General features: G+C 33.7%; 2 long non-coding RNA genes across 2 annotated transcripts in view; both read right to left on the bottom strand.

The window, feature by feature from the left end:
- The window catches only part of LOC140700223 (uncharacterized), a 539161-nt gene that overhangs the window by 517391 nt on the left and 3896 nt on the right, over positions 1-17874 (bottom strand). The window lies entirely within an intron of this gene.
- On the bottom strand, positions 13380-14619 carry LOC140700470 (uncharacterized). The gene is made up of 2 exons (XR_012078868.1): positions 14561-14619; positions 13380-13642 (listed from the first exon to the last, which is right to left on the bottom strand). It is a non-coding gene; the product is annotated as an uncharacterized lncRNA (long non-coding RNA).

The raw sequence follows: 17874 nt of genomic DNA, 5'->3' as shown, positions 1-17874 counted from the left end.
AGAAAAGCCCCCCAGAGGCCAAAGCTAGAACAATTTGAGCAATGTTGTCAATGCCTGAGACATCAGTGCAGGTGAACATGCCTTCAGAAAGCAGTGATCTAGAATATCAAGTGCTGCACAGAGGTAGCTATTGATTTTGGTATTCAGGAGCTCATAAGTGAGTTTAGTAGGAGGAATGTTATTTGTGTGATGTTTTATTTACAGTTTAACTTTTGTAGAGCTGCATCATAATGGTTTGAAGAATTGGTAAGAAGAGAGGGAAGTAAGACAAAAAGATTATTTCCAAGACTGCAAACTAGCAAGTGATGGGATGAATTCAGCCCATAGAAATCTTTTAGCAAACCTGCAGTGTTTTGTTTTTGTTTTTGTTTGGTTTGGTTTGATTAGTTAGTAGCATTTAGCATTTAAGACATTTTAGATAAACTCCAGATTTCCAGGATCTTTTGGAAAATGAAGCTCTGGATCTGATTCTGAATTTTTGCATGGCAGGAATCAGCCTTAGCAGGGGCTGACAGGCACTGATTCTGCAATCTTCCATTGTCTCCCCTCCAGGCTTCACATCACTGATTTCTATCAATAGCCTGTTTCCTGCAGACATTTTTTATATCTTTTTTTCTTTATCTTTCTTTTAAATGAAGTATAGTCAGTTACAATGTGTCAATTTCTGGTGTACAGCACAACGTCCCAGTCATGCATATACATACAAATATTTTTTTATATTCTTTTACATTAAAGGTTATTACAAGATATTGAATATAGTTCCCCTGTAGACATTTGAGTGTGAGACCCAGGTATAACATATAGAACTCTGAAAAGAAGAAAAGTAAAGGATCCATAAAGGATGATTTGATCCAGTGAAAGTTTTGGCTTTATTTTTCTTCTTAAAGATGGGATTAGCTTGAGCCCATCAGTATAAGAAACAAGAGGATAATTATTGAAGCAAAGTCAAAATGTGAGAAGGGATGTGATACAGACAATGATGGAGCAATCAACCTTGGTCGAGCAGAAGGATTCCTCCAGAGACCCAGTTGTATATATAATGAAGCTATGGTTTAAAAGTATGACACTGAGTATAAAGTTACCAAACTCACGTGAAGACAGATAGTCAGTAAAGTTTCACTGTAGCCACATTCTGATCACAAGTTGGTAATTAAAAAGAAAAGAAAAGCCCTGCCATTTTTAGTTATACCAAGAAACTAGTATTCAGTTTTCTAAGAGACCCAAAGCATAGCTCATGTTTTTGTGTTTCTGATGAATTGTACCCAGTAGTCCTTTGCTGCTATAGTGTGCTCTCACACAAAGGACTGGAGAAAACATGTTTGTATAAATCCAGAGAGTCTGTAAATCAAGACTGCTATAGCACAAAATGATCCATTTCCCAGCCTTGCCAAGGAGCATTTTTTTTACACGTACATACCCTTCTTATAAAGTTAAAATTCACTTTTGTTCTGGTTGATGTACTGGGGCTGAGTGAAACCACAAAGTTTATTACCTGAGTTGCAGTTTCATGTGAATTAGTTAGAAAAAGTTGTTGGCAGTAGCATGATTCTGAAGAGTGGGATAGAAACTGCAAATGCTATAAACTAAATCTCTGATGGGTTTGGTATATCACCCAGGATCCTCTAAATGAAAGTACAGATACTATATGGCTTCCTACTACTATACAATTAAGATAATACTTGCCAATCTAACATCAAGATCATCCACAACACAGCTTGATTTATGTAAATGAAATAAGTGAAAATTCAAGACAATCTATTATGGTTCTATCTATTTGGCAGATCAAATTGTTTCTGGCTCATCCTGTTTGGTTTGGATTAGTTGTTCTTTTTCTATAATGATGGGCTAAGTGTTTCATTTGCCTTAATGTCTCTGTTGGATCCACATTATGGCAACACTGCATCATTATAGATTCAGTCATTACAATAATTAGGGTTTAGGAGTCTAAAAGCTTTCCCAAAGGAAATAATGTCCAGATGTAAGTATGACTACAATACTACAGTTCTTCCAACTTTAGAGAAACTAATCCTTGATGTATATTTCCACAAGTGTATTTGAAATTGGAAATATATTATGATCACTATGGCAATGGTAAAACAGTTGTATCCAAAATGCCAATGTTCTGTAGACCTACAGCCCCTTAACTCATTTTACGGTAGAGAAGACAAATACATATTTTGAAGAATGTAACATGAAAGTGAAAAGAGAGACGTTTGAATCAATCACCTACTCATTTGCAAATGATTTTCTTCAGTCATACTGGAAACATGCAGGTCAGCCTTATGTAATCTTATCTAGCAATTTGCAAATGATCTTAAAATTTCTCCATTTCTCTTGTGCATATGCCTCTGAAGTTTCTCTAAAAAGATCTAGTGAAAATTTTGGGCACAGCACACATTTGTTCTTCTCTTTCAAACTGATTCACAAAAGAGAACGCTAAACAGTCTTCTATGACCCACTAGGCACAGCAGGTCAGAAGAGCTGAGAAAAAAATGTGAGATCAGATGAAGCCCCTTGCTCTTCTATGCACCTTTTAAAAATTTCTCAGTCATTTTAATTTAAATCAATTTTTGTTCTCATGTTCTTTTCTCAACACAATAACATTTCTTTATAAAGGCTTTGATTCTTCTCCAAAGATGAGATAGCAAGTGAGAAAGTTATTGAAACTGAGGAAGAGTTGTGATTCAGTTATACCTTCCTAGCCTAGATATGTTTTATAATTCCCCAGTCTGCTATCCTAAATTGTAACCTCAGACATAACTTTCTAGCCTTCTCAGAAGTGATGGTATCAGTACATCCATCCATTTCCATCTCATGAAGACTGATCCAAAAACAACCCACTACTATTCATCTTCTTCCTTCTTTGTGTTCAAAGCCTTGTGTCTGTGTTAATATCCTATCGCTTCCATAACAAATCACTACAGATGGAGTGGCTAAAAACACCACCAATGTATTGTCTTACAATTCTGGAGTTTTGAAGCCTAGTACAGGATCTCCCTGGCTAAAATCAAGGTGTTAGGAAGGATCTTATTTCCTTGCCTTTTTCAGTTTCTAAAGACTCATGGCTCCCTTAAAACATCTTTTAAGCCAGAAAATCCTTCTCAACCTGGTACCGCTATGACCTTACTTCTATCACCCTAAATCAGTCTCTGACTGTGACTCTTAGGTCTCCCTCTTCTACTTTTAAGGATCCTTCTGATTTCTTCGGATCCATCAGGAAAATCCAGTATAATCTCCCAACTTTAAATCAGATGGTTATCAATCTTAATTCTATCTTTAACTTTGACTGGCCTTTGCCATGCAAACTAACACATTCATAAATTCTGGGGAGTAGGATGTGATCATCTCTTGGGGGCCAAAATTTTACCTACTATAGTCTCTAAAAGCTCTTTCAGCATTTCCTCTTGAGAACTCATAAAAATGCAACATTTACTCATCAGATTTCATTTCTTCTGTTTCAAAACCTTCCCAAGATAGTAACTTCTTGGCAGCATGCTACTATGAAAATGTAGTGAGTAGGATTCAAAAAGCTCAAATCCAAAAGCTCAAAGGCTGTATCACTAATTAGATCAAGATATTTAACATTTGTGAATCTCAACTTCTTTTCTTATAAAGCAAAGGTAATAAATAGTTCACAACTTGACCAGCTCATAGAATACCATGATGACTAAATGGGCTGGTGACTTGAAACTTTCCTTAAAATATGTTGGACAATAGCAGGTCAAGGAATAGTGATACAAACTTTAGAGATATATTGACCTATGTTGAAAACTTGGCTCTTTCATGTGACCATAGGCTAGTTTCTTAAATTCTCCAGATAGGTTTTGCATTTCTATAAAATTAAGATAATCTCTCAGGAGCATTAGGGGAATTGAATAAGACAAAACATATAAAAGCACTTAGAACAGCACTAAAAGTGCACTGGTAATTAATAAATGATTATACTAATTTGGTTATTGAGTTTTTCAAAACTTTAATTTTAAGGGAAGTGACACATATATACAATATTATTAGCTCTGATTAGTGTGTAGTTAGCACAGTTAATTTGTAAAAAAAATCTTAAAATCTTTTATGTATTTTTAGTCCCTTTTTAATTAGTAAAAGGACATGGACTTCTTAAAATTGATTCTTATAATACATTAATGCCATTATTTTTGATATTCTAAATTGTCTCAAATTTGAGCATGTGAGGTCCTTCAAGACTGCTTCTATTTTAATTTAAACAAAATTTTGTTCCCTTGTTCTTTTCTCAGCACAATAGCATTGATCTCCAGCTTTCTGGTACATCAACATATTCCAGGTTCACATTGTCATCGTGCTGCCACAAACCTAGAATCTCCCATTCCTCCACAGAATCTTGGTTTCTTTTAAAGAGAAATATTATTTAGAAACCAAGATCTAGGGACTATGACTTATAATCAATGACTTTTCATTGATTCTGGCCAAGTTCCACGGACAGAGCTAGGAAATACACATATATTTATGTATTTATAGTCCACAAGGTTTTTCTTTACCTGTGGATTCCGTGTCCTTTTTTCCATACAATGAGAACCCTAATTTTCAACAACCTCAATATATTTACTTATTTGTTTTATCCTTCAGGACATATAAAATAATTTCAAAACTGCTAAACCAATAAACTATCAACAACAAACCTATTACATAAAGTATAGGGTTTGGGCTCTTTTTTTTTTTTTTTTTTTTTTTGCCCTTTTTACCCTAAGCCTATAACTCACTAAGGGTGTTCAGAGAACTATGTTCAAAAGTTCCTTGAATAATTCTTTTTCCTAAATGTGGCTAGTGACAGTTTGGTACACATGTGGGTTTTTGTGTTCCTGTTATAGAAGTTTATAAAAATTATAGAAGTTTAAAAAATTGTAGAAGTCTTTATACTTATTTCATTTTAATTTTTAAAATATGTAAATTATTTATGCATTTCAAAAGCCAAGTCAAAATATATAATTACATATTATATACAAAATATACAAGTATGTTATATAATTATATAAATATATATTGTAAAAAATAGAAAGATAAATTTCATTTCTATTATACTTTCCAATCAATTCCTATATATTTACCATAGTTTCTCTTTTATTCTTTCTGTTCTCAGTGTTTTTTGAAAAAATAAGCATACACACATATTCATATGCACCCACGTGCACACATACACGTCTTACTTCCCTTACTCTTTTACAAAAAAGGCAAAGCTGTATTTGCTATTTTGTACTCTATTTTCTTCACTTTATATCCTAGAAATCATTCCATATGTTTTTAAAAGCAAATGCTGCATTATTTGTTATATATTCAATACTGTTGTATTGTTGACTTTGATCCTCAACATTATTAAACACCCTTCTTTGTCATTATTTTATGACTTTTGATCTAGTATCTACCTTCCTAATATTAAAATCAAAACCACTGCCTTCTTGCCATTTGCAGTTGCCCTTTATACCTTTGTCTGTTTTTATTATAATTTTTTTGATCACTTGTTTCAGGTATCTCATATTCACCACAGAGTTGGGTTTTCAAAATGAGCTAATCTGAAAATCTTTTTCTTTTAATAAGTGACTTAAGACCTTTATATTCTATAACTCTATGATAGATACTATGTTATTATATTTACTGTGTATTATATAACATGTACTGTGCTTCTTTGTTCTATCCTGTGGTTTATTTTGCCCTCCTTTTGTATTTCCTTTGATGTACAGGAAAGTTTGTGTTTTTATACTTAATGGTTATTTTTATGATAATATTTCTTTTTTTTATGATAATATTTCTTAAATGCTCTTATTACATTTTTCCTTACTTAGACTTTAACTTTTTCATTCATCCAATGTAATTATATCTCTTGATACACCCCTAATACTCACATGGAAATCAATGAGCTTATTCAACTTTTTACTTTATTTCACTCTTCTCCCACTTTTTAATTGCCTATCGTTACTTTGTAATTATATAGTCTTCTTCCATCCTTGTCCCCATCTTTGTTTTAGGCTTGGATCTGCAATTAAATATATTCAATATTCAACATCATTCTTTGTAACTGAGTTCTGAGTCAACACTTGGGCGGATGAAGCCATCCTGTGGTAGATTCCTCAGGAAGGGTTCGTAAGTACCGTATTCCCAGAGGCAGTGCACTCTGGTGGTTTTCCAGGCAAGCTGAGCAGCAGCTTGGTTAGATACAAAATCCTTAATTTTCCTGCTTTGTAAAAATGTTTTAAACCCGTTGTCTTGTTTTACATCTTGCTTCAAGAGATTAACTACGTTGCTTTTCTTTCCTTTAAAAGTGACTTGGTTTTTTGACATGTTTTGATGTGTTTGTTTGTTTGGAGGCCCAGAGGATGTGATATCTTTAAAGTGTAATACATTTATTAGAATATGTCTCAGATGTGATCATTCTCTTTCATTCTCCAACCACATGCCTGAGGAAAGGCCATGTGAACACACAGTAAGAAGGTGGATGTCTACAAGCCAGGAAGAGAGCGCTCACCAGAACTCAACCATACTGGCACCCTGATCTCAGACTTCCAGCCTCCAAAAACGTGAGAAACTAATTTTTGTTTTTTAAGCCACCTATCTATGGTATTTTATCATGATAGCTTGAACTGACAAATACACTATTTTTCTTTTTTTTTTCCTTTTTAATAGTAGCTTTCTATGGATGTTGTATGCAGTTTTCTGTTCTATTCAGTTCTGTTCATCCGATATTTTCCTATACAAAAGGAATAGGTTTATCTAGGCCAATGTTGGAAGTTTGGGTTGCTTACCAGAATTTTTAGTTCAGGATTATCCTCTTCTGTCTATTTCTGTAGGATCTTTACCTTCCACAACTTGATTCCTTTCTTTTGCCAATAAGATCCCAAGGCATACTCCTCACTCTAAGTCTCCCCACTCCACCCAGGAGACGTGCTTATTCAAAACTTCCACCACTGGTTCCATGTATTTCCACACTTTTTCCTTTTTATCCTCCAGTCGCCAAAGGTCTGACTAATGAGGTCTCTGACCTGTTCTCAGCATTTCTCTACTCAGGGTATTGATTCTCCCTTAATGTGTGTGATTGTATCAGTAATTATCAACATTAGGTCCTTATCCATTTTTTCTATTTTCTCCTCAGTCTCTGACTGACTCCCTACACAGTCATGTGTTCTGAGAACGAATCTGCTGAATCCGCAGATTTATTTTGCTACCTACACATAATTTAAAATTTGTAGTAGTCTTGATGTTCTAATTTATACCATCGATATCAACTGCAGCTAATTTTATTTGCTCTTTTCATTGATCTGCATGCATAGTTTTAGAAGAAATGTTTAGAAATGTTGATTTAAGCAGCTGCCACTACCTTTAGGAACCTGGATGTCATAATCATCATTTCTTATTCCGTGTAACTACTTGATATGACAGATGTAATCGTATTAAGGAAAATAACTGATTCAGAGTCTAGGGATCTAGTTCTTCCTCAAGAAAATATCTGTAACGATAACATGCCTAATGGTTCCCATCTGGTGAGCATTGGCTCAAAGTTCATCCATTACTGATTTCTTGGCCCATTTCTCCAGGCCTTTAATTTGAAGTGTTCTTTGGCATTCTCTCTTGAACATATCTTTCCATCACAAGCTTAATTATATTGTACTAATTTCATTTGTTCTAGAAGCCTTGTCACTCAGTTTACCCATCTCATTACTTGGGAAAGTGTACATACTCCTACTTTGTTAACCCCTGTGTGCTGCTTGGAAGCTTAAAAATGTAAGTTAACATTATATAAGAGCTTTATAGGCAAAAGTTTTGCAAAGGTAAGAGAATAAACATTTTATCATTAAACCCACTTTATCTTAGAAGAAATGTATTTAAGTCTTAATTGTTTAGTTCAAGGTGATATAGCAAGTTTATATGAATTTCTAGTCCTTGGTTACTAATTCTTTTCCCTATATATGCTTTATACATAGACATCTTCATCTCAGGTACCTTTAACCTTCAGCTGAAATAGTGGTCCCCAATCTCTAAGACTACCTTTTCTGAATTTTTATGTCTAAAAAATGCGAGTATATCTTTAACCTTCCCCACTGAGACTCATCATCACTCCATCCATTCAATTCTCATTTGTACTCAATTTATTCTTGCATTCATTTATGTCTATTTTAATATCTAGGTTTCTCACAATTTTTTGAAAAGGATTTTCTTTTCAGTTTTTCCTGTCTCATTGGTTTTACTGCCAACCTCAATCAGATATTTTTCATATGCTGGAAAAGCTCCTGGAAGCACACTTAAAACTGGGGAAATTTCCTTCTCATCCTTGTCTTCCCTGCTCCTACACACTCCCCACACCAATCATGTCCCTCTTTTTAACTTCACTGTAAATTTTTTTCCAGCCTTCAATATTTCAGTGCTCATTTTAAAACAAAGATTGTAGAAGGAAAAAAGAAAATAAGGGTGAATAGAAAATTCTTAGACAAACAAATTTCTATTCTCAAGTCTTTTCCATGCCCTGAGAATGTGTACCGAAGAGAAAAAAAGAAAAATACAGTTCCAACTGTTGGGGATCTGGGATGAATCCTAACAGCAGACTAATTTGCTATAAATAAGCCATTTAGACTAATGGTAAGAAAAAGGAAGGTTCCAAGGCTAGCAAGTTAGAGAAGACATTAGAAATACAATTTTATTTGGCACTTCTGACATTAGGGGACATGTAAAAACTGTGAAATAATTATTTTAGGGAAATTAAGAAGCATGTTTCGCCCCTATGATTACATTATTTTATTTACCTATGTGGTGCCCTTAAATTTCCTGTGAAGAAAATGAGAGGAAGTATGAGGGGTTTCCTGGTAGGTATTGGCATATGGGGATAACTTATTTACACTTGACTCAAGCTCAGAGTAATTGTGGCCTTGTGTAAAAAGAAGGTAAATTAACAATCTTCTAGCTTCTAAAAGGGAGCTAAAGTATTTAATATTTTCATTTTCCCCAACATAATGCATATTTGGCAGAATTGCTTAACTATAAAAATCATCATCATCATAAACTTTCTGCTTCTATGTTCACCAGTTGTACTAAGAGTTGGAGACACATTAGTCCAGTTTGCTTTCAATTATTCTGACTTCTCATTAGAGAAAGGATTGATAACTACAGTTTGCTAATAGCATATAAAGCTTCTTGTAATCTAGATTTAATGTAGGCTAATTCCTAGCACAATGTGAGCTACTGTACAGTCCATGGAATAAGACAACCTAGTTTTCTCACAGTTAGTTACATAGAGGCTACGCCATGAGTCACTTGCCATTTGCCATTCCTTTAGTGTGTAAATCTCAATTCACTCTCATTCAACGGTTTTGAAAATCAAAATCTTCCTGTTTATAAACTCCAGCATTCAAATTAGAGGAAAAGTTGAATAAATATTTAGTTCAAATATTTTAAAACAATTAATGGAACAAGCATAACTTGAGTTTCATGTCTGTTTTTTACTTATATCAGGTTTTTCTGTAAGTATAATCATTTAAATCATGTGAATATATTCCACTACATTGCATCTAAGACAATCTTCCAAAGGATGTTCCAAAAAACACTTGTTCTATAACATGTTTTTTAAGTGCTTTTAAAAAGCTAGAGGCACTCAATGTCGCTCACTCTTCATCCCACCTCATCTCTCTGAATATACATAATTGTTTATCACAGATCTAGAAATTCAGAAAGAGATTTCTAGAATATGATAATAATATAGTTAATGACACTCAAATGGCTGTATAATAGCAGGGATTACATTTTATGGAAAATACGTAAGAACTGAATAGGCAAAACTAATAATAATAAAATAATAATTGTCATATTAGAGCTAGCACACATAAAATTTACTACATAGTATAAAATGTTGTTCTAAAATATATAGTAACTAATTTAACTCTTAAGACAACTCTATGAAGGTAAGCACTTTCATTATTTCCATTAAAAATAAGGGTAAACCGAAGCCTTAGGTCAAGTACATTGTGCAAAGTTGGAGACAGTGTATCTATAAATAAATTAAAACTCAGCTATTCTATTCCAGATCTTCTGCTCTTAACAACTACAATCACTCAAAAATTTTTTTCTGAAATTTAAGTTTTAATTGCCAGGAGTTGATACATCTAACAAAAGTAATTAATTTTCAAACTCCTTAGTGAATCCGTCGTATGCATCTTTTACATACAGTCAGTGCATTATTTCCCCGTTTTTGAAAATCTATTTCAAAGCAAAAGGCAAAATCCAAATGTTACATGGGGATATTTGTGGATCTCTCTTAGAGTGGAGAAACTTTTTTTTTTTTTTCTGTCAAGATGAAGCTGAAATGGAAAGACAGGAAGAAGGAAGTTTGATTTGTTTTTTTGTTTGTTTGTTTATCTCAGGAGCTCTCTGACAATCTGCTGAGCTGCTGTGTAATGCAGTGAGACTCTGCAGACCGTGTCAAGACAGCTTGCAGACAACTCATTTTTTATTTAGGAAATGTGTGCTTAGAAGCTTCAGTGTCTGAGGTTTCCTTTGAATCAAATTTTGTAGCGTACTTGCTTTGGTTTCATTTCATTTGGAATTTGGCAGAAGAGGAGTTGTGAATGAAAACCCTCTTGTTTATGTACTTTTTTCTGCACACAGAAGAGACAGAAAATGAATTAATTATGACTCCATGGGAAATCAATACTTTGGTGACTGAAATCTTGATATGCCTTAATATATTTTGTTACGATACTATATATTTTGATTGTATTTCCCTGCTTTTCTCCATTTACAGAACAATTATATATAATTTATATTTGCATAGTTTAATGTTTTTACAGGTGATGATTTAAGTTTATCTCATGTCAATGGTATTTTTTTAATGTTAGCACTGAAGATACATAGTTTACCTACCCAGTGAGTTTCGTATTCTTAAGATTAGTTTTTTCTTTGATTTTTCTCACTATAAATTTGCAGTATTCATTAAATGAATAATCATGAATTACCAATATTAATTATCTATTCAGTGTCTACTAATTAAATGCATATTGATGTCCACATTAATGCAAATCTATATGGATTTTATTTAGGTATAAATGCTCTGAAGATACTAGTAAGTCTCTTGTTTCTTCACAAGACTCTCAAATCTGCCTGAAGTGAGTGAATTCTGAACTATAAATCTTTTTTCAGAAATATAACAATGTCTAAGAAAGAGTCCCTGGGGAAATCTGGTACTATTGATCACAGCTTGTCATGATCATTCAATTATGTGGGTGAAATCTTACTTGTCAGAGGATATTTTCTTATTGTAGTTGATGTGATTCTCTCACTGCAGGTTCTCAAGTTTTGAATGCCTGATGTGAACGCTATGATTTCTTTTCAAAAACAGGAAGAATTTTTTGCTCTGTGCTATGCAGTGATAAACAGAAAATGCAATGATTTTAGGAAATGAATAATTAAGCTCTTTTAGTACTTGACAATGTAGCTATAATAACTGACCATAATATTTATTCTATCACGAATTTAGGAATGTTCATTATTCTTTTTTCTTGAATACACAGAAAGTGACCTATTGTGACAGAGCAAGTATAAAAATATGTTTCACACTTTATTCACCTTTGATCTGGAATGATAATTAAATCACATTATCCCCAATTCACATCACATTGCTGACAACATCTATATAAATTCTGCATTTTTATAATATACTCTTGAAATAAAACTTTATCAGCATCTTCACTTTTAGCAATAATAGATGAAAAACCTCGCTAAGATTTAGAACAAGAATGTTCCACCCCACCAACATTAGAAAAGTAAAAATCAAGATGGGAAATAAGGCATTTGATATTCTAAGAATTCACATAGGGGTTACCTGGCCTAGTGAAGAGTAATTTTGAAATATGACAAATAATTTTTTTAATTTAATACCTATGGTTGTATTTAGTTATTTTATAATAGGCAAAAACAGCAGGAGTAATTCATTAAATAAGTATACTATACTTACGTAATACAGCATTACTAGCATATTTTTTAGGAATATGAAGAAATTCTAACGATACAAAGGCAAATTTAAAAAGTAAAATATTAAACACAGTAAGCAATGTACCTCTTTCTTAGTGGTAGCAAGAGCTAGCTGCAACATTTGTCCTTTATCTTGGATATGGTATTTTGACATGCCCTAAACTACTGGACCTCTAGACATTTCACCAAGGTTGCATACCCCTGAATTTTTATGAGGATTATTTCCCACTGTCTGTTTCATATTTGTCTTACTGAGTTGAGTAGGGTAGTTGCTACTTACTGCCTACTAGGTCCAAACAGAAAACCATCAATGTAGAGGACAAGAATAATGTAGTTGAATAAAGAGGCAAAGTCTCTGTGGACTGGATTATGACGGAGGGCTAAATAATTGGTATGGTCGTGCCATAGAACAGTGAAAGTGTCTACTGTCTTTGACAGCCAAAAGTAAACTTCTACTGTGCTTTACTAACAAGTAGAGAGAAAGTAACATTCAACTTTCAACTGTTGATGTAACAGATCAACAGTTACATACGAAGCATCAAGGGATATATGGATTTGTTCTATCAATGAAATGACTTCTGGAATAGCAGCTGCAACTGGAGTTACCACTTGATTAAGTTTACTAAAATCCACAGTTATTCTCCAAGAGCCTTATGTCTTCTTAATTCAGTGAGATAGACTGGCTGAATGAAATGTAGTGAGAATCAACATTCTTTTATCTTTCAAGCCCTCAATGCTGGCACTACCTGCAAGAATTCAACGTTGCATTTGGTTTATTATTTTGGTGTACAGAGATAGTGTTAGTAGTTTCCACTTGGCCTTTTCCTATCTTAATAGCCCTCACCCTGCAGGGCAAGGAACCAATGTGGGAATTATGCCATTTGCTGAGTATGTCTTTAGACAATGTCAAAGACCTCTTTAGATAAGAACATCCTGCTCTGCTACCAGTTATGGTAACCTTATCCCTCTCCATCATTTCTGGACAATAAATGCCACTATCTTGTCCTTAATTAACCGGGATACCATCATCTCCATTTAATTCAGAGAGCCTGGTTCAAAGACAGCAGTTCCCACTGTCAGTCCTCACCTACAGAGAACACCATTACAGAAATCCTGAAGGATGTCACCTATGTATTTCTCCAAGACTAGCAGAAGGAAGGTCTATATGACCTTCCCAAAGGGTATAGTTAAAGATTTGTGACAGGTGTTACATAAATCCACCATAGCATTCTGATTTCTCTGAATATCAATAGATACTCTACATTATTCCAAGGAAATTCTAATATTTTAAGTTTAATTCAGTATAGTCCAATTTTGGGTCCAGACAGCAGACAGTCAAAAAAAAAAAAAACTCTAAAGCCACTCCCAGACATTCAAGCTAACACACTGAATTCAGAATCTTTTACAGCATCTATATCAACTTATTATTCCAAATATAATAGTATGTTCCTTCCATTTTCACACTCCCTTGGGATCCATTCTCACACATATTCTTCAGGTTTCTGTTTTTGCTTTTTGTTGTTTTTTTTTTCTTCAGGCTTCAGTTGATGTGAGTTAGAAAAATCGTGCAAGTCCTTTTGTGTTTATGGCACCTCCTCATTGTTCACACTTTATGTGTGTCTGACCCCAAGGAGCCTCCCAGAACTGGGATCTGGTCACAGGTCTAGAAGCAATGAGAAGTCGTGGGGTTAGATCCTTAAAAGGATCAATGATCTCCTACTAGGCAACTGTAATAGGGAAGACTATTGTAGTTGTTCAAGGAGAGAGGGATCAAACTCTTCAGACCAGGGAGGAGGGGATACTTCCAATGGAGAAGAAAGCTAAACAGACTTCATGGGTTCAAGGTAACCCACTTCACTGAAATCTGCCACAAATGCCCAACTTAATTTTTGGTGTTTCACTCCTTCCTAATCCCCTAAATATAACAAAAGAGAATCTATGAAATCATAAATTAAATATGTATTGTAATTCAACCACATAAACACTTCTAGTTTAAATTTGCTTTTCAGAAATACCATCCCTGCACTACAAGAGATAAAGAATTTTTCTAGGGACATCAAAGAAAAATTTTGGTCCTGTATCCTTGACCCAGAAACGTAAAGCCCTGAGGTCACCATTTTTCACAACTTCTCCGGTAGCAGAAATCAACTAACCCCATTATACCTCTTATTTACATCGAAATGTTCTATTGCAACAACTATGTGGTCACAAAGACAAAACTTCTATAAGAACTAGGTTACAGGTGTCCATAGGTGATAATTTAAGTAATGGCTTTGTTATCATGTGCTATGCAACACCAGTGATTCTTTACCATTGGTGAAGGGTTCTTCAGTGCCTTTAATCTGAATACATCAGAGAAGCAATTTGATTCTCAATCTTAGATTCTATAGCCATAAAACCATTTCTGATAGCAATAACTATCAATTGTGGTTTAATCAAGACTCAGGTCTACAAGGAACATTATGGAATTAGAAAATTATTATAAGATTTACACTTCACATAATTGTAGGAGGAGCTGGAGAAGTAAAAGTGTCATAAGACGAGTTGAAGAATCAAAGAACATTCACTAACTAGTCCTTACACAGTTGAATGAGCTGGAGCATGGATGGATATATGGAAGCCTGAAATAGCTGGTTCCTGGAAAAGTATTAAAAAGAGGAGACAGTACAAGCCTATCAAAGGAGTTTAACTTTCCATGGCCACCTTTGTGAGTTCATAATTAAGCATATTGTGGTAAGCCTGTGGGATAGGAGGGTGGACAGTTGGGGAGATTCTAGACATGGAGTGGACAAGAGTAAGAACAAAATGGATCTGTTCACACAACTACATCAATCTCTCACAATTTCTAACCCACAATGACCTCTCGAACATAGCTGCAGCTTCACTTCTGCCTCAAATATCATGCAACTCCACTTTTAGTCAACTCTTAACCTGGTAGAATACAAGGAAGGAGATTCTAGGAAATATAGCATCTAACACAACCATGTTAACAACAGAACAATCCCACATACTGAGCTAAGGAGCTTACTAGGAGACAGATACTGTGCTAAATCCTTAATGTGTATTATTCATTTACTCATCAGAACCACCTTGTTCTATTAATGCTATATTTATTTTTATTTTTTACTTGAAAAATACCAAGAAAACAAAAAATAATAAAGTTACCCATAAACCCACTACTTATGAATACAAACATAGAAAAGGAAAAGATGTCCCCTCCCTCTCTCCAATCCCATCTTCCACCTGTGCACTCCTATTCTCAAAGTACTATTAACCTTTTGTTGTAACTTTTTGTTGTTTATCCACTCCTCTTCTCTGTACTTGTGGAAGAATAAGGATATCTGGAGCAATTTTGATGGGTTGGTAATCAGAGACCTTTCCCACACTTTCTAGGAACCACATAGACCTCCCAGATTGTTTTGTACTTTTCAGTGACAGAATGAGGAAGACATGGAATATGACTGTGTTATAAGCCTCAAAGTGGCATGGGGTTTCAGAACCTAATATAGTTTAAAGAAAGAAAGAAATGTGCTCTTTCTTTCACACTTAAGTTTATAAACTAATATTTATCCTGGTTACTTTAGCTAGGATTTTGGCACTAATTCATTCTTAACTTTCTTCCCTGCTGAACTACATATATGGTAAGAATTACTCTAGTCTCTAAATCTATATTAAGCAGGTACTTCATCAGATTCTGGACCTTACTAACACTTCATGCTTAGCTCCCCTGGTCTTACACATCTGCTATTTTTAAAAGACCAGGAAAGAAAAACCCAAGTAAAACATTTGTTATATCACCATGGTTAGTCAATTATATTGCTGTCTTACAATTCTGCCTTCCTTCCCTGTCCTTTTCAGTGTGGGCAGAGTATATTTTCCATCCCATTTAGGTGTGCCATATGTCCTGCTCCGACCAGGAGAATTTGAGTATAGGGGATACTGTACAACTCTGAGGAGAGATGATCTTGGCCTGGAGCCTGAAGCAAAGCTGCTCTGGCTGACTTTCTGAGCCCTGAGTGGGAAATAAATCTTTGTATTGAAAATTATAAGAATTTGAAGTTAAGTTAAATGCAGTATTATAAGAGCAATAACTAGTCTTTCTAACAGTAGGTGTGGAAGGATAGAGGGGCCTCTCTCTAATAGGTGGGCAGCAAACCCAATACCAAGTATATGTTAATGATAACATGTTAATGACAACATTTAGGAAAAAATTCCAATAAAAGAGTAAAAATAAAGATGTCTCAAATAAAGCACTATTTGCCAGGTTTACTTTAATTCTTGGCTGAATGCAATAGTAACTGATAAGCTAACCATGAAAGTATATGGTTTATGGCCAAAATTACACTAAAAGAGAAATTATAGAAGAAAATAGTTTCATTACTAAATGAAAGAGAATGAAAGTATGTACCAAAATGCTCAATTCAAAAATTTAGAAAGAGGATCATTAACAAAAAGCCTAAGAAATAACAATAACAATAATAAAGATAAAAGCAAATATTAATAAATTTTAAAACAGAAACAAAATAAAGAGCAAATCTAAGAACTAGATATTTTTCTGTTAAACAAAGCATGAAAGTCAAGTTTCTAACAAGCCCAATCAAGATAAAGAGAAAATACAAAAGTATAAATTAAGAATAAAAAAATTTAATATTCCTTAATTTCTCATTATCAATTTTATAAGATACATTTTGACATGTGATAAAATTGATGTAAAGATCTTCCTTGACTTCCTATGTAGTTACATCCTGATAAATCCATCCAAAATTGAAAATATCATAAGTCAAAAATGCATTTAATATATTAACCTACCAAACATCATAGCTTAACCAAGCCTACATTAAATGTGCTCACAAAGTTATCTTAGCCTATAGTTGGGCAAAATCATCTAACACAAAGCTATTTCATAATAAAGTGCTAAATAGCTCATGGAATTTATTGAATACTGTCCTGAAAGTGAAAAACAGAAAGGCTGAGTGGGTACAGAAAAGTTGCAAATGTGTTGGTTGTTTACCCTCATGATCATGTTGTTAAGAACTGGGGCTCATTGCTGCCGCCCAGCATCACAAGAGTATCAAGAGAGTCTCTACACATACTGCCAGCTCAGGAAAATATCAAAATTCAAGTATGGTTTCTACTGAACCGCTTTCCCATCATAGTAAAGTCAAAAAAATCATAAAGTTGAACCATCGTAAGTTCTCCTATATTAAAGCCTGGTATCAAAGCAATAAGAAACAAGCATCTTAGCAAAGTTCTAAAATTATTTTCTTAACATGAAATCAGCCTACAATGTCATAATTAACAATAAAGCACAAGAGAAATGCCTATTAAAATCAGAAAGTGAAAATTTAGTCAGTATAATCACTATGACAGTATTCTGAAATCCTTGCCCAATGAATAATGTCAAGAAGAAACAAAAAGCCAATTAAATTGTTTATTGATAATAATCTTCCCAGTAAATGTATTCTAGAAAAAAATTATAAAATTGATAGAAAAGTTAATAAAGAGGTATACACTAAATGTGCAAACAAAAATCATTAGTACTATATAACCCAGGAAGAACAAATAAATTAGAAATTTTAATTAGAAAAAATATATATCTAATTCACAACTGCTAACAAAATGTATAAAATACATTTTAAAAACTTAAGAAAAAATATGCTGAACATAAATTTTAAAAATGTATAAAATTCCACTGAGAATCTTAAAACAATACTGTAATAACTGGAAAACCATACTAAGCATTCAGCTCAGAGGAAAAGATGTTGAGTGTCTTCTCTAATTACTACATAGGTTTAATGCTATTTAAATCATATCCCAGTGATTGTTTTTAGAAATTGACAGAATGGTTCCAAAGTTTATCAAGAAGAGTAAATTTCTTGGATTAAAAGGTCCAAG

This window comes from Vicugna pacos, chromosome 12 (assembly GCF_048564905.1).
Source record: "Vicugna pacos chromosome 12, VicPac4, whole genome shotgun sequence".
Classification (NCBI taxonomy): Eukaryota; Metazoa; Chordata; class Mammalia; order Artiodactyla; family Camelidae; genus Vicugna; species Vicugna pacos.
This window is presented reverse-complemented; position numbering and strand designations above follow the sequence as displayed.